Source organism: Tachypleus tridentatus, chromosome 3, assembly GCF_004210375.1.
Source record: "Tachypleus tridentatus isolate NWPU-2018 chromosome 3, ASM421037v1, whole genome shotgun sequence".
NCBI lineage: Eukaryota > Metazoa > Arthropoda > Merostomata > Xiphosura > Limulidae > Tachypleus > Tachypleus tridentatus.
Window position 1 is genome coordinate 46,866,669 of NC_134827.1, and position 27,034 is coordinate 46,893,702.

A 27,034-nucleotide genomic window follows, 5' to 3' on the forward strand; every position below is an offset into this window, starting at 1 on the left:
ATTGATACTATAACATAAACCACTGATACTATAACATGAAGCACTGATACTATAACATAAACCACTGATACTATAACATGAAACATTGATACTATAACATAAAACACTGATACCATAACATGAAACACTGATACTATAACATGAAACATTGATACTATAACATAAAACACTGATATTATAACATAGAACACTGATATTATAACATAGAACACTGATACTATAACATAGAACACTGATATTACATAAAACACTGATACTCTAATATAGAACACTGATTCTCTTACATAGAACACTGATACTCTAACATAAAATACTGATACTTCAATATATAACACTAACATTAGAACGCTAATACTCTGACATAAATACGGATACTCTAACATAAAACACTGATCTCTAACATGGAAGACTGATACTGTACCAGAGACATTGATAGTGTAACATGAAACACTAATACTCTAAGATAAAACACAGATTATCTAATATAAAACACTGATACTTTAACATTAAAATAAATTGGATATTTGTCTTTCTGTTCTTGTCCACTAGCTTGTTTGGATTCTGTTAATTAACGTCCAGAGATGATTGTCCTTATTCTGTTTATTACTGTCCACTGGTAGTAAAAACAACATCAGTAAATACTCAATACTCGTTTGGATTCTGTTAATTAACGTCCAGAGATGATTGTCCTTAATCTGTTTATTACTGTCCACTGATAGTAAAAACAACATCAGTAAATACTCAATACTCGTTTGGATTCTGTTAATTAACGTCCAGGAATGATTGTCCTTAATCTGTTTATTTCTGTCCACTGGTAGTAAAAACAACATCAGTAAATACTCAATTTTAAATATCCAGTTCTTATTAGAAATATTCTACTTTTAATCTGGTTTTAAAACGTTTGTCCTTTTGGCGAGTCCCTAGGTCGAACAACGAGAAGTCTAAATACTTACAATGCTAAAATCCATAGCTCGTTTATCCGCGGTGGACACACCTGATAGTCCAAAGTGGTTTTACGCATATAAACAATTCTTATAAGATCGTTGGTATGTACTGGTGATAAAATATATTTGTAGTTCTCACTGCTCAGAAAATGTTTGTCCTTTATATGTCCGTTAGTGTCCACTGAAATAATAAAATAAAAGAAAGATTCCTTTGATTCATATGTAGGGTTTAGTGGTGATGAATAAAAATTATTTATTTAGAATCTCTTCGTTACTAATCATTTGTAATAAAAATGATGTCTTTAATTTGTTTGTTATCGCCATCTGGTGGGTCGTACAAACATTGTGATACGTAATGAATAAATGTATCTAGCCTGTTTGTTTGTTTTTGAATTTCGCGCAAAGCTACTCAAGGTCTATCTGCGCTAGCCGCCCCTAATTTAGCAGCGTAAGACTAGAGGGAAGGCAGCTAGTCATCATCACCCACCGCCAACTCTTTGGCTACTTTTTTGCCACCGAATAGTGGGATTGACCGTCACTTTATAACGCCCCCACGGTTGATATGGCGACCCTGTTTCGTGTGACGGGATTCGAACCTGCGACTCTCGGATTACAAGTCGAGTGTCTTATCCACCTGGCCATGCCGAGCCGATGTCTCTAGCTGTAGCCTTGTACGAATATCCGAAAGAAACAAAAACTATAGACATTTTCAACCCTTACAATGTATTTCATATCATTTTATATTAAAAATGTTCCAGTGTTATTTCTAACCATAAGAATACATAATATTAGTTTGTAGGTTTGCACGTGCGGTAACGTCACTAGGCGGTTAGTAAAACATTTACTTATTTATACTACTCGGGGAACGATATTAAAGTTTGTTTGTTTTGAATTTCGCACAAAGCTACATGAGGGCTATCTGCGCTAGCCGTTCCTAATTTAGCAGTGTAAGACTAGAAGGAAAGCAGGTAGTCTTCACCACCCGCCGTCAACTCTTGGGCTACTTTTACCAATTGACCGCACATTATAACGCACCTACGGCTTAAAGGGCGAGCATGTTTGGTGCGACCGGAATTCGAACCCGCAACCGTCGGATTACGAGTCGAACGCCTTAACATACTTGGCCATGCCGGGCACGATGTTATAGAAGGGTTTCTGAAGTTATTTTGTAGATTAGTAAACAAATTTCTGTTTTGATTAATTTAAAATTGCATTAGCATAATTCTGAATTGTGATTGGTCCCTTGTTTCAGAGTAAAGATAGACAAGTAGGAATCTAGCCCCGGATTTCAGTGTAGGAAATCCGCAAACTTAGTGTTTATTCAATGGTGGGGCTAATTACAAGCAGAAAACTATCGAATAAGGGATTATATAATCCGAGCATATTTATTGTACTTAGAAAAGCAGGTAAGTTTAGCAGGGACAGGGACAATTATCTGTCGTAAGAATATGCCCGAAGGAAAAATAAAATAATTTTTCGAAAACTTATTTCAAAACAGAACGAACGGTGTTTTGTTGGGACATTCTGGGCTGGTTAAGTTTCACCATTTGACTTGTTCAATGAAAAAACAAAATAACCACTTTTACGATACCGCTTTCTTCAGAAACCTAGCTTTCTGGTAAAAAAGATTAATTTGAAAAGAAAATGAGTGAAACCGATAACTGTTGGCGTAGTAGCCCAGTCAGAGTCTTTGTAGATGAAAGCATTTCTCTAGGCCTAGTCCGTTCATCAGTGCCAGAATCTTCATTCGCTGAGAAAGATCCATCACCCTTATCTGACGTCAGTAGAGCTACGCTGAACTTACTACACGTGATGTACGTTAGTTCTGTTAAGGCTTAAGTGATCGTTAAGTGTCACGTGACTCCAGTCGTTTTTCCATCCGACACCTGAGGCTGGTTGAGAAAGGAGAACCCAACCTATTACACCTCATCTGCCAAAGGCGTAATCTCAGTAGAGGTTCTGAGGCTTAAAAACCCACATTTATGATGTCAAAAAAAATATTTATCCGATTTCACTGTTATCAAAATAAATAATCCACAAACAGTTTTGATACTTTGGATCTTAAATTACTGAAAGTTAAATTAACTAAATGTTTAGTTACAACAAAATTCACTTTACAGGCGTGGGTAGTAATAGTAATGTACTAATAACACATGAATAACACTGAAACTACAGTGACATAACACATAACTGAAACTGGAGTTTTGTTTTGTTTTTATTCATCGCGACTGTGCCTGGATCGAATCGGGGGGAGGTGGTCATTAGGTGAACATTAGGTATCATTAGGTAAACATTAGATGGTCATTAGGTGGACACTAGGTGATCATTAGGTAAACATTAGATGATCATTAGGTGAACATTAGGTGGTCATTAGGTAAACATCAGATGGCCAATAGGTGAACATTAGGTGGTCATTAGGTGAACATTGTTCAAGTAATTTAGGGCAGAACCAAGGCGAGAAATTGAAATAACCAGGTGGTTATGCAGCTTGATTCGCAATATGAGGTTCGCTGGTTCGAATTCACGTCTCACCAAACATGATGGTCCTTTTAAATATGGTGTCGTTATAATCAGTCGTAATATTCGTTGATAAAAGAGTAGTCCAAGAGATGGAGGTGGGTGATGATAACTAGCTGCACTCTTAAATTAGGAACGGCTGGTGTAGCTTTGCGCAATATTAAAAACAAAGAAACAAACAGACAGTACCGAATCACAATCAATCACATCAGGTTAATAGGAACTGGATCAGAACGCTTACTACTGATAGACAGAAATAAATGTTGACTTGCCTTTGTGTTTCCCGATAGAAATATGCTTAACATGACAAGAAAAAGACCTTGTGGCAAGAATGTGACACAATATCAGTATAAGTCCATTGTATAAGATGTGTCACCGTTATCTGACACAATATCAGTATAAGTCCATTGTATAAGATGTGTCACCATTATCTGACACAATATCAGTATAAGTCCATTGCATAAGATGTGTCACCATTATCTGACACAATATCAATATAAGTCCATTGTATAAGATGTGTCACCATTATCTGCACATTATCAGTATAAGTCCATTGTATAAGATGTGTCACCATTATCTGACACAATATCAGTATAAGTCCATTGTATAAGATGTGTCACCATTATCTGACACAATATCAGTATGAGTCCATTGTATAAGATGTGTCACCATTATCTGACACAATATCAGTATAAGTCCATTGTATAAGATGTGTCACCATTATCTGCACATTATCAGTATAAGTCCATTGTATAAGATGTGTCACCATTATCTGACACAATATCAGTATAAGTCCATTGTATAAGATGTGTCACCATTATCTGACACAATATCAGTATGAGTCCATTGTATAAGATGTGTCAACATATCTGACACAATATCAGCATAAGTGCATTGTATAAGATGTGTCACCATTATCTGCACAATATCAGCATAAGTCCATTGTATAAGATGTGTCACCATTATCTGCACAATATCAGTATAAGTCCATTGTATAAGATGTGTCACCATTATCTGCACAATATCAGTATAAGTCCATTGTATAAGATGTGTCACCATTATCTGACACAATATCAGTATAAGTCCATTGTATAAGATGTGTCACCATTATCTGACACAATATCAGTATGAGTCCATTGTATAAGATGTGTCACCATTATCTGACACAATATCAGTATAAGTCCATTGTATAAGATGTGTCACCATTATCTGACACAATATCAGTATAAGTCCATTGTATAAGATGTGTCACCATTATCTGCACAATATCAGTATAAGTCCATTGTATAAGATGTGTCACCATTATCTGCACAATATCAGTATAAGTCCATTGTATAAGATGTGTCACCATTATCTGACACAATATCAGCACAAGTCCATTGTAAAAGATGTGTCACCATTATTTGGCACAATATCAGTATAAGTCCATTGTAAAAGATGTGTCACCATTATCTGACACAATATCAGTATAAGTCCATTGTATAAGATATGTCAACATATCTGACACAATATCAGCATAAGTGCATTGTATAAGATGTGTCACCATTATCTGCACAATATCAGTATAAGTCCATTGTATAAGATGTGTCACCATTATCTGCACAATATCAGCATAAGTCCATTGTATAAGATGTGTCACCATTATCTGCACAATATCAGTATAAGTCCATTGTATGAGATGTGTCACCATTATCTGACACAATATCAGTATAAGTCCATTGTATAAGATGTGTCACCATTATCTGATACAATATCAGCATAAGTCCATTGTATAAGATGTGTCACCATTATCTGACACAATATCAGTATAAGTCCATTGTAAAAGATGTGTCACCATTATCTGCGCGATATCAGTATAAGTCCATTGTATAAGATGTGTCACCATTATCTGACACAATATCAGTATAAGTCCATTGTATAAGATGTGTTACCATTATCTGCACAATATCAGTATAAGTCCATTGTAAAAGATGTGTCACCATTATCTGCGCGATATCAGTATAAGTCTATTGTATCAGATGTGTCACCATTATCTGACACAATATCAGTATAAGTCCATTGTATAAGATGTGTCACCATTATCTGCGCGATATCAGTATAAGTCCATTGTATCAGATGTGTCACCATTATCTGACACAATATCAGTATAAGTCCATTGTATACATTGTGTCACCATTATCTGACACAATATCAGTATAAGTCCATTGTATGAAATGTGTCACTATTATCCTTGCTTCCGAAAAATCGATTCCAGCCAGGGGAACAGTTAAACCTGTGATTACATGGTATTTGATGAACATGTATGGTTGATACTAGTAATATAAGTGTCTTCTACTGACAACAGTTGAACCTGTCATTATATGGTATTTGATGAACACGTATGGTTGATACTAGTAATGTAAGTGTCTTCTACTGACAACAGTTAAACCTGTCATTATATGGTATTTGATGAACACGTATGGTTGATACTAGTAATGTAAGTGTCTTCTACTGACAACAGTTAAACCTGTCATTATATGGTATTTGATGAACACGTATGGTTGATACTAGTAATGTAAGTGTCTTCTACTGACAACAGTTAAACCTGTCATTATATGGTATTTGATGAACACGTATGGTTGATACTAGTAATGTAAGTGTCTTCTACTGACAACAGTTAAACCTGTCATTATATGGTATTTGATGAACACGTATGGTTGATACTAGTAATGTAAGTGTCTTCTACAGACAACAGTTAAACCTGTCATTATATGGTATTTGTTGAACATGTATGGTTTATAACAGTAATTTATTTCGCTTCGTTACTAAATAGAGAAGTTGGTAAAGCAAGCTAAATATGAAATTCAAACTATCAATCAGTTACCACTTGTCACCTGAGACATACCACATTTCACCACCAAAGTGAAAGAACTGGTGCCTTTTGCAGTGTGTTGAACCCTTTGTGTGATTGATTTGTAAGTTTCATGTTAGATTACACAGTTTAACCATTATTCATATTGAATTATCTAAATATACCTGCTTTAATACAAGTTATGTGAATAGTAATGGGAGGAAGTTTTTAATCAAAAAATAAATCAAACATAATCAACTTTAACATCAGTTATGTAAACACTACAGTGAAGTAATACATTGAAACAAAATAACAAATCATTCATGAAAACTTTAACAAAAGTTATGTAAATACCACAGTGCACGAATAAATTGAACCAAAATAAGAAATCAAAGAACTATATCTTTATTGTTTTATTAACACCTGTAGTGTGTTGGTGACGTAATTACATAGAACTATGGGGACATTAAGACCTCTACTGTATGGGTGTTGTAAATACACAGAACTATCTGGGTAATAATATCTGTACCGTGTGGGTGATGTAAATACCTAAAATTATCTGGGTATTAACACCTGTACTGTATGGGTAATGTAAATACCTAAAATTATCTGGGTATTAACACCTGTACTGTGTGGGAAATGTAAATACCTAAAATTATCTGGATATTAACACCTGTACTGTGTTAATTTTCCAAATCTATTCATCACGTGCGTTTTATCACATTTACGTTTGTTATACATGATACTTTATTGTGAACCTTTATACACACTGAATATTTATATTATCAAATACTGTATCATTTTTATATGATAATAAAACATCTCAAGAATTGAATATCTGTCAATTGTCACCTGACCCAGTTTAATTTGAATTGTAAAGTTTTATTATGTTTCCAGCCTCTTTGTTTGTTAAGAACGTACGACTTATTTCATGTTATTATTATATAAAAATATAGATGAAGAAAAAGAATGTTTTACTATTCTACGTTTGTACGAATAATAAGATGTTTGTCCAGCAACAGTGTGTTTTATTCATCATTTTTGTAACGGAAGTTTTTCTTCCAAGTGTAGATCGATGCACTGTTCCGTGTGTGGATATTTTTAAAGCACCTCTAACATTGTCTGAACCTTGAAAAGAAAAACCCCAGTACCGGAATATGATACGACAGGCCCTTCCTTCCCTCCCCTTTAAACATGAAGCATATTGTAGCACATAGTTCCTAGCTTGTCTGATTTTTATTCTTTTTTTTTGGTATTGTTTGAAAGAGCATTCTACTTTCTTCGTTGATTGGATATCGATTTTCTAAGACAACTCTCTTATGACATGGAAAGAGTCATACACGAGCATCTACGTAGTTTTTGTTGTGGTTCGGTTTGTAGATAATAGTGAACTAGCCATAAGTGAAACAGATGGATGGATATATCGTGCATTTTGAATGGCAGAGAAAAACACAAAAACGTAACGGAAAACAGCACACGAGATGTTTATATCTTCTCCAGTGTTCAGAGTGAGGAACGTTTTGTATATATAACAAAGTAAGATATTCATATCCTACGTTGTTAATCACGAACTTCTATGTGAAACATACACTGTGTTACGATAATAGCGAATGACTTGCGTTTGAAACAAAGGTAAAAATAATCGAATCATAAGGTTACTATTTTTATCAATTATTGAAAATGCATTTTTAAACAGTATTAGGAAATCCTCAAAACAATTCCCTATGACACAGTATTATCAAATCCTCAAAACAATTCCCTATGACACAGTATTATCAAATCCTCAAAACAATTCCCTATGACACAGTATTAGGAAATCCTCAAAACAATTCCCTATGACACAGTATTATCAAATCCTCAAAACAATTCCCTATGACACAGTATTAGGAAATCCTCAAAACAATTCCCTATGACACAGTATTATCAAATCCTCAAAACAATTCCCTATGACACAGTATTATCAAATCCTCAAAACAATTCCCTATGACACAGTATTAGGAAATCCTCAAAACAATTCCCTATGACACAGTATTATCAAATCCTCAAAACAATTCCCTATGACACAGTATTAGGAAATCCTCAAAACAATTCCCTATGACACAGTATTATCAAATCCTCAAAACAATTCCCTATGACACAGTATTATCAAATCCTCAAAACAATTCCCTATGACACAGTATTATCAAATCCTCAAAACAATTCCCTATGACACAGTATTAGGAAATCCTCAAAACAATTCTCTATGACACAGTATTATCAAATCCTCAAAACAATTCCCTATGACACAGTATTATCAAATCCTCAAAACAATTCCCTATGACACAGTATTATCAAATCCTCAAAACAATTCCCTATGACACAGTATTAGGAAATCCTCAAAACAATTCCCTATGACACAGTATTATCAAATCCTCAAACAATTCCCTATGACACAGTATTATCAAATCCTCAAAACAATTCCCTATGACACAGTATTATCAAATCCTCAAAACAATTCCCTATGACACAGTATTATCAAATCCTCAAAACAATTCCCTATGACACAGTATTAGGAAATCCTCAAAACAATTCCCTATGACACAGTATTATCAAATCCTCAAAACAATTCCCTATGACACAGTATTAGGAAATCCTCAAAACAATTCCCTATGACACAGTATTATCAAATCCTCAAAACAATTCCCTATGACACAGTATTATCAAATCCTCAAAACAATTCCCTATGACACAGTATTAGGAAATCCTCAAAACAATTCCCTATGACACAGTATTATCAAATCCTCAAAACAATTCCCTATGACACAGTATTAGGAAATCCTCAAAACAATTCTCTATGACACAGTATTATCAAATCCTCAAAACAATTCCCTATGACACAGTATTATCAAATCCTCAAAACAATTCCCTATGACACAGTATTATCAAATCCTCAAAACAATTCCCTATGACACAGTATTAGGAAATCCTCAAAACAATTCCCTATGACACAGTATTATCAAATCCTCAAAACAATTCCCTATGACACAGTATTATCAAATCCTCAAAACAATTCCCTATGACACAGTATTATCAAATCCTCAAAACAATTCCCTATGACACAGTATTAGGAAATCCTCAAGAAAAGACCCTTTGAGTCAATGCTAACAAATGCTATATTCTTACATGTCAACACGTTGCTACTTGCAAAGGGAAAATTTATCGCAATTTTGTCTCATTCTTTCTCTTTTGGTAAGGTTTCAGTTTCTGTTTCATGAAGGTGCTGATATATAGTCATATATATGTGTTTCACATTAGCAATGACATGATATTTTTATGTGTTGTTACGTTTTCTAACGTAGACTTAATATATATTTTTATAATAAAGATAGCCCTGACAAACAAACAACAATTATGTCTTAACAGAAATTGATATTATATTCCATCAATAGAGGGCGAGAGATGAGTTAGTACTCTTAGAAAGAATGGAATTGATATTACAATCATTTATTTGATGGATGATGTAAACAGTGATAATATAATAATTTATTTCAAATATGTTACAATTACCATAGTTACCTATAATTTGTCACATAGGTACTAGTTACCACGCTTAACTCTCACTTTTGACATGACAACCAGTTATTTACCACCGTAGTTAACTCTTACCTGTCACGCGGCTACCAGTAACTTACTGTTGTTAACTCTCATCTGTCACATGACTACTAGTGTCTCACCACAGTGATTATCTCTCACTTGTCACATGACCACCAGTAACTTACCACAATGGTTAACTCTCATTTGTCACATGAGAACTATTGGCTTACCATCTTTATTGACTCTAACTCGTCACACGACTACCAGTAAGTTACCACAATGATTAACTCTAACTCGTCACTTGACTGCAAGTAACTTACCACAATGATTAACTATAACTCGTTGCATGACTACCAGTGACTTATCACAATGGTTAACTCTAACTCGTTACATGACTACAAGTAACTTACCACAATGATTAACTATAACTCGTCACATGACTACAAGTAACTTACCACAATGATTAATTATAACTCTTCACATGACTACCAGTGATTTACCAAAATGGTTGAAAAAACAGAAATTGAAAAGCACTAAAACAGAATATGTTACATAAACATTGTTTTGTTGAAATACTTGTTATACGTGTTAAATTTAATAACGATAAATACGTGTTATTTGTATCTACTGTACAGGTAATTTTATTCTAAATATGGTTAAGTCTAAAATGTTTAGTTATATGAGAACTGAGCAGCGGTCTGTTTTAATATAAACACTCTTACAGTAAAACAGGAGTTTCAAACACTTTATTCCTACAACATCCGGGTAACTTGAACAAAAGTCGTACGCAGAAATAGAACATGGACAGAAGTAGCATGCTTTAAATCTGGATCGGTGGCAGAAGTCCAGAAAGCGTCATGCGTGTGTGTTTTCTTATAGTAAATCTACAGCAGGCTATCTGCTGAGTCCATCGAAGGGAATCAAACCCCTGATTTTAGCTTGGTAAATCAGTAGACTTACCGCTGTACCAGCAGGGTACAACTAAACTATGAAGAAGTTGTTTATGTAACTGTTTTGTGTTATTTTAAGTTATAAAAAAGTATTGTTCTAAACTGTATAAGTGCATAACTTAGCGTGGAAAATATGTTTGTATCATAACTGTAGCACAAAACTGTGTAGAGTGATATCTGCGCATGTCCGTTCCTAGTTTTATAATAAATAGATTCGTCTTTAGGCAGGTAGTCAATAAATACATTACCCAATCCCATGTCGTGTGTTACACTGACACGTTGTGCACAGACAGAGAAACAGAAGAAGTGTTGTAGATGAAAACTGGTTAATTCAGAGAAGAATTCCGGTGTGACATTGATAAATATATCAGAACCAAAATCAGTCTAACTATGAGCATAAACATTACTTTCATTTTTCATATTTGTAGAGGTTATAATGCTTTGTTTCATCAGTTGGGTTCCCTCACTGTTAACGATATTTTCGGCCATAATCCCAATAATAGTTCACGAGATTTAACCAGTTTACGAGATTTAGATTATTAGTAAATCTGTATACTAACAAACAATACAAGGTACCTGACATAATAGAAATATAATATTCTATAGTTTAAAGTGATTAAAAATACGTTAAAAATAATAACAAATACTGTTCATGGAAACAACATTAAACGAACCAAAGAGTATAATACACAAACACTATCAGACAAAGACATATAGCTAAGTGGATGAGTGCATGATTCCACTTTTTATTTCTTTTTTCAGTTGTGTTTAAGCCTTATGACGCCGTCGTATATGACCAGCACGTTATGCTTGGAAACGCAGCAAAACTCGAATGTCACGTGCCTACCCACGTGCTAGACTACATACGGGTGACTTCGTGGATCAAAAATGATGGGCGACGCATATCACCTTCAAACACAGATGGTAAGTTGAAGAAATTGTAAGTACATATCAAAACGTCAAATTGTATCTGCTTCCAATAGCTGGTCTGGTAACAAGGGTTAATTCTTTACGTCTTATAATTGCAATGTTTGCTTATTGTCAGCACTGATTTGTCGTACGAATTTTCTAAGTTCAACAACATAGAAACCATTATGGCCAATTATATGTTCCACCAAATTAAAATAGTCATCAAACCCTCCACAACACGATGGTTCTAGATAACAGTGGATTACCTCTGGATTGACAGTTTTAAGGACTTTTTCACATGTAACAGAGAAAACATAAAATATTGTTTAAAACTAAAGAATACATTGATACGTTATTTTACAGATGTTTGTATATTTCCATGGGAACAAAGCCAGTGTGTTTTCAGCGAACTGTATTAAAATAGTTCCATCAAAAAGAGTAAAGTTCAAGAAGCTGTTATGTCAATCTGCAACATGTCATGTGGTACTGCTATGTCAATCTTCAACATGTCATGTGGTACTGCTATGTCAATCTGCAACATGTCATGTGGTGCTGTTATGTCAATCTTCAACATGTCATGTGGTGCTGTTATGTCAATCTTCAACATGTCATGTGGCGCTGTTATGTCAATCTTCAATATGTCATGTGGCGCTGTTATGTCAATCTGCAACATGCCATGTGGTACTGCTATGTCAATCTGCAACATGTCATGTGGTACTGCTATGTCAATCTTCAACATGTCATGTGGTGCTGTTATGTCAACCTATGGATGTCATGTGGTACTGCTATGCCAATCTTCAACATGTCATGTGGTACTGCTATGTCAATCTGCAACATGTCATGTGGTGCTGTTATGTCAATCTTCAACATGTCATGTGGTGCTGTTATGTCAATCTTTAATATGTCATGTGGCGCTGTTATGTCAATCTGCAACATGTCATGTGGTACTGCTATGTCAATCTGCAACATGTCATGTGGTACTGCTATGTCAATCTTCAACATGTCATGTGGTGCTGTTATGTCAATCTATGGGATGTCATGTGGTACTGCTATGTCAATCTTCAACATGTCATGTGGTGCTGTTATATCAATCTATGGGATGTCATGTGGTGCTGCTATGTCAATCTGCAACATGTCATGTGGTGCTGTTATGTCAATCTGTGGGATGTCATGTGGTACTGCTATGTCAATCTTCAACATGTCATGTGGTGCTGTTATGTCAATCTGCAACATGTCATGTGGTGCTGTTATGACAATCTACGGGATGTCATGTGGTGGTGTTATGTCAGTCTACATGATGTCATGTGGTGCTGTTATGACAATCTACGGGATGTCATGTGGTGCTGTTATGTCAATCTGTGGGATGTCATGTGGTACTGCTATGTCAATCTTCAACATGTCATGTGGTGCTGTTATGTCAATCTGCAACATGCCATGTGGTGCTGTTATGTCAATATGCAACATGTCATGTGGTGCTGCTATGTCAATCTGCGGCATGTCTTATAGTGCTGTTATGTCAATGTAATAGATGTCATGTGGTGCTTCTATGTCAATCTATGGGATGTCATCTGATGCTGTTATGTCAGTCTACGGGATGTCATGTGGTGCTGTTGTGTCAATGTAATGGATGTCATGTGGTGCTGTTATGTCAATCTACGGGATGTCATGTGGTGCTGTTATGTCAATCTACGTGATGTCATGTGGTGCTGTTTGACAATCTACGGGATGTCATGTGATGCTGTTATGTCAGTCTACGTGATGTCATGTGGTGCTTTTATGACAATCTATGGGATATCATGTGGTGCTGTTGTGTCAATGTAATGGATGTCATGATTTTTTATACATTTCTTCGAGAAAATGAAGAAATCTTTACTACGAATAAATCTAAATAATCTAAGTTATCCGTACCAGGCTGGAACGTTAGGTTTAGAAATAAGTTTTCTAAAAAAACCCACATTCTCTCTTCAGTTATCCGTGAAGCATACATTAAGTCATTAGTTTTCCGTGAAATATACATTAAGTTATCAGTTCTCCGTGAAACATACATTAACTCATTAGTTCTCCGTGAAACATACATTAAGTTATCAGTTCTCCGTGAAACATACATTAACTCATTAGTTCTCCGTGAAACATACATTAACTCATTAGTTCTCCGTGAAACATACATTAAGTCACCAGTTCTCCGTGAAACATACATTAACTCATTAGTTCTCCGTGAAACATACATTAAGTCACCAGTTCTCCGTGAAACATACATTCAACCATCAGTTATTCCTGAGAGCTACTTTCAATCATCAGTACTTCCTGACAACTACTTTCAATCATCAGTTCTTCCTGAGAACTACATTCAATCATCAGTACTTCCTGACAGCTACATTCAATCATCAGTACTTCCTGACAGCTACTTTCAATCATCAGTTCTTCCTGACAGCTACTTTCAATCATCAGTTCTTCATGAAAACTACATTCAATCATCAGTTCTTCCTGACAGCTACTTTCAATCATCAGTTCTTCCTGACAGCTACTTTCAATCATCAGTACTTCCTGACAACTACTTTCAATCATCAGTTCTTCCTGAGAACTACATTCAATCATCAATACTTCCTGACAGCTACATTCAATTATCAGTACTTCCTGACAGCTACTTTCAATCATCAGTTTCTTCTGACAACTACATTCAATCATCAGTTCTTCCTGACAACTACATTCAATCATCAGTTCTTTCTGATAACTACATTCAATCATCAGTTTCTTCTGACAACTACATTCAATCATCAGTTCTTCCTGACAACTACATTCAATCATCAGTTCTTCCTGACAACTACTTTCAATCATCAGTTCTTCCTGAGAACTACATTCAATCATCAGTTCTTCCTGAGAACTACATTCAATCATCAATACTTCCTGACAGCTACATTCAATCATCAGTACTTCTTGACAGCTACTTTTAATCATCAGTTCTTCCTGACAGCTACTTTCTATCATCAGTTTCTTCTGACAACTACATTCAATCATCAGTTCTTCCTGACAACTACATTCAATCATCAGTTCTTTCTGATAACTACATTCAATCGTCAGTTTCTTCTGACAACTACATTCAATCATCAGTTCCTCCTGACAACTACATTCAATCATCAGTTCCTCCTGACAACTACATTCAATCATCAGTTCTTCCTGACAACTACATTCAATCATCAGTACTTCCTGAGAACTACATTCAATCATCAGTTCTTCCTGACAGCTACTTTCAATCATCAGTTCTTCCTGACAGCTATTTTCAATCATCAATTCCCTCCGCTGCCCTAGCGGTATGTCTGAGGACGTAAAACGCTTCAAATCGAGTTTCGATACCAGTTGTGGGAATATCTCTGATAGATCACTGTGTAGCATTGTGCTTAACTTCCAACCAATAAACAAACTTCTTATCTTATTTGTTCATACATTTACACAGAATAATTACGGAGTGTATTTTTAATACAAAATATTTTAATTTATTTACTGAAACTGTAAGATAAGCATAAAATTTATTTTAATAAGATTGTTATTTATCTACTGAAATGTTTTTTTTTGTTTTTTTTTTATCCTGTTCACAATTTTCTCATTAATGATAGTTTTTTTGTTTTTGAAATATATAGGAGACAAGTATCTGATATTACCGAGAGAGGGCCTGTTGATACGTAATGTCACGAGCCGAGATTCCGATGATTCTTACCTGTGTGAGATTTTCAATCGTCTGACGGGAGAAACCAAGCTGAGCACAAAAGCGGGAAAATTATTTGTAACAGGTTTGTTAGACTTACTGTTCCTTCCTAATGCATCGCCATTACTAATTCTTTTGTCAAATTTCTCACGGCACTTAAATTTGTTGCAGTTACAAGTACATGACGTTTTTTTTAAATGAAAATTTAATATAATAAGCCTGAATTAGCAGAGATCTGTGTTAAGCCTCGCCATATTAACAGAATACTGATACGTGTTACTGATACCGTGCAGCAATTAGTTAAACTTTACAGAGCCGACTTGAGGAATGAAACCAAGTTTACAGAATTACACTAATTACACTCGAGGTAAAAACAACTGTTTTATTCAGAACCGAAGTTTTGGTTTCTGTCTTACTCGAAAGCTACAGTGTCATAAACCCGATAACACACGCACACAGTAATTAAAAACTGACTTAATAAATAGTAACGTCTGGCGTTATCGCACGCGCGTTAAAGTGAATTAGAATAACTAATGAAAAAAACAAACAAAACTTAAGCTATCTAACTTAGTATCAACCAAGAATTATTTAAGATTTATAACACTACAAACTTTGAATTTACGATCAAGGAAAGTATTACGTACAACGGTGTGTAATTCGAAAGTGACCGACAATAATAGAATCTTTATAATCGAGATTCATGGAGTGTTCCTTAAAACGTTATGAGCAGGACTACCGGTTTCACCAAGATGTATAACATTACACTGGTTACATGTACAGGTCGATCGGTTTCACCAATGTATTTATTATCACACTACTGGATGACCTGATTTACCGATTTTAATCGCACCAAGCAAATGTAATCGATGACCGGTTTCACCGATGTATTCATCATTACACTGGGTACATGTACTGTACAACAGGTTTCACCACAAGAAAACAAACGTTATATTTACGAATAGGATGAAGAAACTTGGTAAATGCATGTCAGTAGGATGATCCAGTTTTATAAACTCTACTAACCCTAATCCAAAACTCTACCACTGAACGTGATTATTTATGTAAACTAAACGGACTTTCAAGAATAAGCAGCGCCCCCTTGCGATCAGAACGGTAAGCACTTCAATAATGGAAGAATTTTGAGGAGAGAAAATTTTACATCTAAACATCATAGTGACACTAGTTCTTGCTGGAAACATTTAACATCCAATAACCAGAGTTAATGCAATATTTTTTCGATATTTAGAAATATCGATTATTTCAAGGACAATTAAATTATTAAAAATTGTTGTAAATTTTGTTCGCCGGACATAATGCGTTATCTGCCATACGATTTGACGCCGTTTGTTTGTTTTTCGACATACAATCTGAATTAATTATGTATCTTAATTTTCTATAGATCCACACGACTCCATGCCACCGACTATATCTAGCTTCAGGTCCAGTGTGCATGGTTCTCAAGGTGACATGGTTACGTTACCGTGTGTAGCTCAAGGGAAACCTCCACCCCAGTACCACTGGTACAGGGAACACCATGGATTACGATCTTTCATTCGATCTGGTTACCTGGTTCTTCAAACAGGTATTATAGTGATACAACAGGCGCGTGTAGAAGATAGTGGAACCTATGTATGTGTTGCAAATAACAGTTTGGGAGCCGTGGAAAGCACGACAGAACTGTTCATAACCGGTGAATAAGTTTTATATACAGAACTACATAGATTAAGTATGAATTAAAATGTTTTTTGGTATCCAGTAAATTTTACACTTCACTAAATATAAGTTAGTAAGTTTCAGAAACGATAATAAGTTTTAATATTGTCGTGCGTTGTAAGGAGCAAAAAATAGCAAATAAAAAGTAGAGGACATAACCAGTGATTACGAAAAAACCCACTTGCAGAGAAAAATATGTATGTAAAACGGTTGGTATGAGAAGAGAAAACTATGCAGAGGAGCGAACTATGTATTGACCTTCTTCGGTCATCGTCAGGTTCACAAAGAAAGAAAGACGTAATTGACCGATAGCTGACTACACGTTTGAAGGGGGCTGTGTAATTGAGTCTTGGAATGTGAAGGACGTGTTTAGATGTTTGATTATATTTATTAATATAGGTATAAAGGTGTTTTTTTGTATTGGTTTATTTTTGGCTTGAGTTGTTGTATAAGTAAGGCTTCTTTAATTTTGTGTTTCTTTATGTTTGTTTCTTTATTTAGTATTTGAGTGTTTTCTATGGTTATGTTGTGTTTATTTGACTTGCAGTGTTTCAAAACGTTGGAAGGTATTTTGTGTGTGCTCTTTGAATCTGGTTTCCATTTTTCCACTTGTTTCTCCAATATAGCACTCGTGGCAGTTATCACATTGTATTTTATTTATAATGTTGGTGTGGTGTTTGTCAGTGTAGTTTTTACAGAGCATAGACCTTAGTTTTGTGCCTGGTTTTTTAATAAATTTGATATTAACTGGAATGTCATATTTTGTTACTAGTTTTTGCCAAATGTTAGTTATTTTTCTGCTGATGTCGGGAATATATGGTATGCAGCAGTATATGGTTTTGTGATTTTTTGATTCGTGATATATATTTACTTTTGTTGGTTGATTTTGCTTTCTGTCTAGATGTGTGCGTATAGTGTTTTATATGGTTTGTGGAGGAAACTTATTGATGTTGATGAAGTATTGTCTTATTTTGTCTACTTCATCGTTAATTTTATCTGGTGAGCATAGTTTTATGGCTGTGTTTATTTGGTTTCTTAGTATGTTGAGTTTTTGTTTTGTTTCATGTGCTAAGTCCCAAGGAATGTATAGTCCAGTATGGGTGATTTTTCGGTGGACTTCTGTTTTGAATTGTGTGACGGTTTTTGTAATTTTGAGGTTAAGAAATGATATTTGATTGCTTTCTTCCTGTTCACATGTGAAGTTAATGTTGGGATGTATAGAGTTAATGTGATTGAAAAAATTCAGTATGTGTTCTGTAGATGTGAATCCCGCAATTGTGTCGTCTACTTATCTGTACCAGTATAATGGTGGATGTAATGCTGTGTTAATTGCTTGTGTTTCAACTTGTGTCATAAAAGTATTGGCTAGAACTGGTGATACTGGGTTGCCCATGCTTAGGCCATTTGTTTGTATATAGTTGTGGTTGTTGAACATGATGTTTGTCTTTATCGTGGTGAATTCTATGACGGTTGCTAATTGGTTGCTGGGTATGTCTATAGTTGGGTCAGGGTCTCGGATATAGAGTTCTAAGGCTATCTTGCAGGCTTCAGTGGTTGGAACTTCTGTAAAGAGGGATATAACATCGAAACTGGCCATTAAGGCTTTATGATTAAGTTGATTAAGATTAGACTTGAAATTAAAAGAGTCTTTGATGAATGAGCTGGCTGATGTTACATATTTGGAGAATGCCCATGCTATGTATTTACCAAGATTGTAATTAAACGATTCATATGTGGACATTATTGGTCGTAATGGACAATCTGGTTTATGAGGTTTGGGGATGCCGTATATTTGCGGTGTGCGTGAGTCGGTTTTACGTAGGTAGGAATAAAGTGTTTGTGAAATTGTGTTGGCTTTTTTCATTTGTAGTAGTAATTTGTTTAGTTGCGTCTCGTGTGTCTTTGTTGGATTTGTGTGTGTTGGTTTAAATTTGTTCGTGTCTGATAGAATGTTCTTCATTTTTTTGATGTATTCATTCGTGTTCATTATGACTACAGCGTTACCTTTATACTCTATACATCCCAACATCAACTTCACATGTGAACAGGAAGGAAGTAATCAAATATCATTTCTTAACCTCAAAATTACAAGAACCGACACAGAATTTAAAACAGAAATCCACCGAAAAATAACCCATACTGGAATATACATTCCTTGGGACTCGGCACATTAAACAAAACAAAAACTCAACATACTAAGAAACCAAATAAACACAGCCATAAAACTATGCTCACCAGATAAAATTAACGATGAAGTAGACAAAATAAGACAATACTTCATCAACATCAATAAGTTTCCTCCACAAACCGTAGAAAACATTATACGTACACACCTAGACAGAAAGCAAAATCAACCAACAAAAGGAAATATATCTCGCGATTTAAAAAATCACGAAACCATATACTGCTGTATACCATATATTCCTGACATCAGCAGAAAAATAACCAACATTTGGCAAAAACTAGTAACAAAATATGACATTCCAGTTAATACCAAATTTATTCAAAAACCAGGCACAAAACAGGTCTATACTATGTAAAAACTACACTGACAAACACCACACCAACATTATTTATAAAATACAATGTGATAACTGCCGCGACTTCTATATTGGAGAAACAAGTAGAAAAATGGAAACCAGATTCAAAGAACATAAAAAGTCACCTTCACACGTTTTCGAACACTGCAAGTCAAATAAACACAACATAACCATAGAAAACACTCAAATACTAAATAAAGAAACAAACATAAACAAACGCAAAATTAAAGAAGCCTTACTTATACAACAACTTAAACCCAAAATAAACCAATATAAAGGAACGCCTTTATACCTATATTAATATAATAAAATAAATAAAATTATTGAAACATCTAATACCGCCCTCTACATTTCGACACACAGTTACACAACCCCTTTCAAACATGTGGTCAGCTTCCGGGCAGTTACCTTTTTCTTTGTGAACCTGACGATGACCGAAGAAGGTCAAAACGTTGTTCGTTCTTCTATGTAAAAAATATTTTCTCAACCCAAACGAGCCGTTTTTGCATATAAATAATGTATCGTGTTTTATGTTGGGTGAATAAGGGTTAAATAATGTATCGTGTTTTATGTTGGGAGAATAAGGGTTAAATAATGTATCGTGTTTTATGTTGGGAGAATAAGGGTTAAATAATGTATCGTGTTTTATGTTGGGAGAATAAAGGTTAAATAATGTATCGTGTTTTATGTTGGGTGAATAAAGGTTAAATAATGTATCGTGTTTTATGTTGGGAGAATAAAGGTTAATTAATGTATCGTGTTTTATGTTGGGAGAATAAAGGTTAAATAATGTATCGTGTTTTATGTTGGGAGAATAAAGGTTAAGTAACATATCGTTTTATTCCAAGTTGTTAATAATAAAATGTAATTAAAATATCCTGTTTCATGTTCACAAACAGCACGTCACAATATTAACTTTTCTTTGTGAAGAAGAAACAAGAGTCACATAAAAATCCTCTAATTATGTTTTCATAAGTACTGATCTGGGAGTAAAATACAGATAAAACTCACTGGGTAAATTTACTTGTCAGAGAAAAGTGTGAAATAATGTGTAATTTGAGTGAACGTGGTTTAAAGTACCAATAATGAGGCAATCATAACTTGTGTGTTAAATACATGAATAGGTAATAGCTCCTGAGATTCTATTGTTGATAGTTGGAATATAAGTATATCAGTAGTCGTGATGTTATTTGATGGTTTGTTTTTGAATTTCGCGCAAAGGCTACACGAGGGCTATCTGCGCTGTCATTTGATTTTATATATATTTATATATTCCTTTGTTTTTCTTTATCTTCTTGGCCCGGCATGGCCAGGTGGTTAAGGTACTCGACTCATAATTCGCAGGTCGCGAGTTTGAATCCCCGTCACACCAAATATGCTCACCCTTTCACCTGTGGGGGTGTTATAATGTAACAGTCAATCCCACTATTGGTTGGTAAAAGAGTAGCCCAAGAGTTAGCGGTGGGTGGTGATGACTAACTGCCTTTGTTTTAGTCTTACACTGCTAAATTAGGGACAGCTAGCGCAGATAACCCTCGTCTAGCTTTGCGCGAAATTCAAAATAAATAAATAAATAAACCTTTATCATCTTGGTACTGTACACATACAGCGCTATCTAGTGTCGAGTGCCTAGGTTATATCGTCTAGAGAGTATAAAATATGAATTATATTATTAAAGAATAGTATTGTTGTAATATTAAACTTAACAGAAATATTATACTTTTACATTTTCTAAACATTGTAAATATTTTGTGGTAAATTTCTACATATTAACTTGGATTATTTGTTTTATTAGTACTTTAACTATTTAGTTTAAAAAGCTCTTGTTAGATGTTGTGGTTGTAACTAGTTTTTAAGATTCCAAAACACATGAAATTTGTTATTGTTTCTATTCTCTTAAAATAAAAACCAGAAACACGACTTCAGTGAATTCGTGTAAGAGGGTATTTCATCTAAAATTTATGCCCGGCTTGGCCAGGTGGGTTAAGGCGTTCGACTCGTAATCCGATGGTCGCGGGTTCAAATCTCCGTCGCACCAAACATGCTCGCCTTTTCAGCAGTGGGATTGTTATAATGTGACGTTTTAAAAGAATAGCCCAATAGTTGGCGGTGGGTGGTGATGACTAGCTGCCTTCCCTGTATTTTTACACTGCTAAATTAGGGACGGCTAGCGCAGATAGCCCTCGTGTAGCTTTGCGCGAAATTAAAAAAAAAATTAAAACCTAAGGTTTAAACCTGGCGTTTCTTCAAGTTCGATTTCATACATTGAAAACTTACTACAAGAAATATTCCGTGTTATCCGCCTACTAGTTGTTTTCAATCTTCCTGTCTTTTGCATGGAAATCAATAGTAGACAGGAAATATTTCCAGTAACTATCGATCAAACAAAGTGTCCAGCAATAGCACTTATAGTCACGCGACTTACACATAAAGTTTCTTAAAGAAAAGCGAAATGTTGCTGTCGTTCAAAGCGAACATATTATATGACAGAGAGATACCTAATGAAGATAAGTTTGGACAGCTTTTGTAGAAAACATTCAGGCCAAATTTGATATTCCTGTTCTGCAGAACACAAATATGATTTGGAAAAATAATTGGATTAAGATCGATTGATTTAGTTTTTGTAAGTCCTGTAGAAAAACATGTTCGAAGCTCGGCTCGTTCCAATGTATTCACGATTATGTGTTTTACAGTTAAATATTCAAAATGTAATTTTTTACAATGCTTTTAGTGGATCGTATCTTATATTTGCGTGTTTCGTGATTATTCTGTCGAGCCTACATGTCTAGTGTTTTACAGTTTTACGTTCCATGGATACCCGGTTAATTATTACCAAATGTTGTTTTACAATCTAGATTTGTAAGTAACTGACTAATAATGAAATGTCTCTTTACAGACTAAATATGTACTTGGTTAATTATAAATAAATCAGATTTAACAATTTATATATGTACTTGATTAATTATAATTTACATTATTTGATTACAATTAAATGTTATTTTACAATCAAGAGATTTACTTACTTTATTATAATATAATTATTATAAATTAACTGGGATATATGTTCCCTGGAGGGAAGTATATGTAAATTCGTGATTAATGAAAGGTTATCTTAGCACATGAACAGTTGCTTCCCTTAACTTGTTCAGTGCCGAAATAACTCGTCCAAGCCGATCGGAAACACAGTGCCACGGACGAGTAATTCGTTCTCAATAATACCTAACTTCAACGCTAGATGTCAGCATCATACATGCATTTGACCTACTTTCAAGCTGTTTCACTTTCGATTCAAAATGGCGTCACGAAAAAAGTTACCAGACGAAGAAGCATTAGAGTTGTATTGTAGCAGCTGAAATACTTGGCAGTCAACAGGTTAAATGCGGTTGTAACGAAAATAAAGATAAAAAATGCCCATAAAATCAGTAAAACACAAAATATGAAACCGAAAATGTACGTGTATCTTCAAATAGATACAACAAATTTCCATGCCAAATTTTTTGAACATCTATCAACAGAGGGCAAAACAGTAGTAAGTAAAGCTCACAAAAATATCAAAACTGAACTTTTGAATGTACCATTGCACGGATTTAATGAACTTCCATACCAGTTTTGGTGAAGATTCGTCTATACCATGCAAAATGGTTACATACACATACAACAGACAGTACTAGTATGTTTATATACATCTACCTGCATGTATATTTATTATATTTTATTACAAATCTAGATGTGTCCTTTATAATTATATTTAAAGGGTGTTTTCCATAATTACATATTGCATCAGACCGGTTAAAGTTAAACGTAAGGACACTGTCTAAATCTAACTGACTTTATCTTTCCAGCTCCGTTACTTTAGAAGTTAACCCAGATTTTAAGATGGCAAACATTGGAGAAACAGTTGAATTCACGTGTATTGTAAATGGACACCCAATCCAGTCAGTGACTTGGTTACGAAACTGCCGCCCTCTGTTGTACAATAGTCGCATCACGCATCTTGGGACCAATGTTTTAAGAATCGCACCAGTTGAGAGAGGAGACCGTGGAATGTACCAGTGTGTAGTGGCTAATGAGAAGCAAGTGGTTCAAAGTGCAGCAGAATTAGTATTACAAGGCAAGTGGAAACAACTTGCTTTCCTTCAATTTATCAGAAAACCTTAACATCACGAGCCATTTTGTCTGAATAACAGATATTAATTTTAATAACATTTCAAATAATAAACAGAGTAGAATATAGTGTTAACATGTCACTCGTAATAAGAAAATGTATTATAAAAATTATGAGTGAGCAAGAAAGAAAAATGTAATAATGTGCTATATGTATGTAAAAAATGTAATAATGTGCTATATGTATGTAAAAAATGTAATAATGTGCTATATGTATGTAAAAAATGTAATAATGTGCTATATGTATGTAAAAATGTAATAATGTGCTATATGTATGTAAGAAATGTAATAATGTGCTATATGTATGTAAGAAATGTAATAATGTGCTATATGTATGTAAGAAATGTAATAATGTGCTATATGTATGTAAGAACGGGTGGTATGGGTTGAAAAAAATTTTTACGTAGAGGAGCGAACAACGTTTCGACCTACTTCGTATGATCTAACAAAGTCGAACCATTGTTATGTACTGTAAAACTAAAGAACAACACTGGTACTACACCAACCCAGACAGAGAAACAACGTTGATTGTTTTGTAAACCAATCAAAAACAACACTGGTTCTACACCAACACAGACAGAGAACCTATATTGACTGTTTCATAGACAAACTACAAAACAACACTGGTTCTACACCAACCTGGAAAAAGAAAAAATGTTGATTGTTTTATAGACCAATTAAAAACAACAATGGTACTACACCAACCCAGACAGAGAACCTATATTGACTGTTTTATAGACAAACTACAAAACAACACTGGTTCTACACCAACCTGGAAAAAGAAAAAATGTTGATTGTTTTATAGACCAATTAAAAACAACAATGGTACTACACCAACCCAGACAGAGAACCTATATTGACTGTTTTATAGACAAACTACAAAACAACACTGGTTCTACACCAACCCAGACAGAGAACCAACGTTGATTGTTTTGTAAACCAATCAAAAACAACAATGGTTCTACACCAACCCAGACAGAGAAACAATGTAGATTGTTTTATAGACCAATTAAAGAACAGCACTAGTTCTACACCAACCCAGACAGAGAACCTATAGTGACTGTTATATAGACCAATTAAACAATAACATTGGTTTTATACCAACCGAAAGTGGGGTGAAAACTGGTAAAAGATTAACTTGTTTGTGTTTATAAAGTGTTAGAACCTGGTAGAAAATTAATTTCCATGTGTTTATAAAGTGGTAGAAACTGGTAGAGGATTAATTTCCATGTGTTTATAAAGTGTTAGAACCTGGTAGAGAATTAACTTCCATGTATTTATAAAGTGTTAGAACCTGGTAGAGGATTAACTTCCATGTGTTTATAAAGTGGTAAAAACTGATAGAGGATTAATTTCCATGTGTTTATAATGTGGTAGAAACTGGTAGAGGATTAATTTCCATGTGTTTATAAAGTGGTAGAAATTGGTAGAGGATTAACTTCCATGTGTTTATAAAGTGTTAGAACCTGGTAGAGAATTAACTTCCATGTATTTATAAAGTGTTAGAACCTGGTAGAAAATTAATTTCCATGTGTTTATAAAGTGGTAGAAACTGGTAGAGGATTAATTTCCATGTGTTTATAAAGTGGTAGAAACTGGTAGAGGATTAATTTCCATGTGTTTATAATGTGGTAAAAACTGGTAGAGGATTAATTTCCATGTGTTTATAAAGTGGTAGAAACTGGTAGAGGATTAACTTCCATGTGTTTATAAAGTGTTAGAACCTGGTAGAGAATTAACTTCCATGTATTTATAAAGTGTTAGAACCTGGTAGAAAATTAATTTCCATGTGTTTATAAAGTGGTAGAAACTGGTAAAGGATTAATTTCCATGTGTTTATAAAGTGGTAGAAACTGGTAGAGGATTAATTTCCATGCGTTTATAAAGTGGTAAAAACTGGTAGAGGATTAACTTCCATGTGTTTATAAAGTGTTAGAACCTGGTAGAGGATTAATTTCCATGTGTTTATATTGTGGTAAAAACTGGTAGAGGATTAATTCCCATGTGTTTATAAAGTGGTAGAAACTGATACAGGATTAATTTCCATGTGTTTATAAAGTGGTAGAAACTGGTAGAAGATTAATTTCCATGTGTTTAGAATGTGGTAAACACTGGTAGAGGATTAACTTCCATGTGTTTATAAAGTGTTAGAACCTGGTAGAGGATTAATTTCCATGTGTTTATATTGTGGTAAAAACTGGTAGAGGATTAATTTCCATGTGTTTATAATGTGGTAAAAACTGGTAGAGGATTAATTTCCATGTGTTTATAAAGTGGTAGAAACTGGTAGAGGATTAATTTCCATGTGTTTATAATGTGGTAAAAACTGGTAGAGGATTAATTTCCATGTGTTTATAAAGTGGTAGAAACTGGTAGAGGATTAATTTCCATGTGTTTATAATGTGGTAAAAACTGGTAGAGGATTAATTTCCATGTGTTTATAAAGTGGTAGAAACTGGTAGAGGATTAACTTCCATGTGTTTATAAAGTGTTAGAACCTGGTAGAGAATTAACTTCCATGTATTTATAAAGTGTTAGAACCTGGTAGAAAATTAATTTCCATGTGTTTATAAAGTGGTAGAAAAAGGTAGAGGATTAATTTCCATGTGTTTATAATGTGGTAAAAACTGGTAGAGGATTAATTTCCATGCGTTTATAAAGTGGTAAAAACTGGTAGAGGATTAACTTCCATGTGTTTATAAAGTGTTAGAACCTGGTAGAGGATTAACTTCCATGTGTTTATAAAGTGGTAAAAACTGATAGAGGATTAATTTCCATGTGTTTATAAAGTGTTAGAACCTGGTAGAGGATTAACTTCCATGTGTTTATAAAGTGTTAGAACCTGGTAGAGGATTAACTTCCATGTGTTTATAAAGTGGTAAAAACTGATAGAGGATTAATTTCCATGTGTTTATAAAGTGGTAGAAACTGGTAGAGGATTAATTTCCATGTGTTTATAAAGTGGTAGAAACTGGTAGAGGATTAATTTCCATGTGTTTATAATGTGGTAAACACTGGTAGAGGATTAACTTCCATGTGTTTATAAAGTGTTAGAACCTGGTAGAGGATTAATTTCCATGTGTTTATATTGTGGTAAAAACTGGTAGAGGATTAATTCCCATGTGTTTATAAAGTGGTAGAAACTGATACAGGATTAATTTCCATGTGTTTATAAAGTGGTAGAAACTGGTAGA

At 34.3% G+C, this 27,034-nt stretch overlaps 1 pseudogene across 1 annotated transcript in view; it reads left to right on the forward strand.

Annotated features, from left to right (window-relative positions):
- The window catches only part of LOC143245839 (cell adhesion molecule Dscam1-like), a 175,085-nt pseudogene that overhangs the window by 20,882 nt on the left and 127,169 nt on the right, over positions 1–27,034 (forward strand). Inside the window, exons 3-6 of the transcript XR_013025696.1 lie at positions 11,577–11,738; positions 15,359–15,508; positions 16,823–17,113; positions 23,533–23,787. The product of XR_013025696.1 is annotated as a cell adhesion molecule Dscam1-like (transcript). The remainder of the gene's footprint in view (positions 1–11,576; positions 11,739–15,358; positions 15,509–16,822; positions 17,114–23,532; positions 23,788–27,034) is intronic.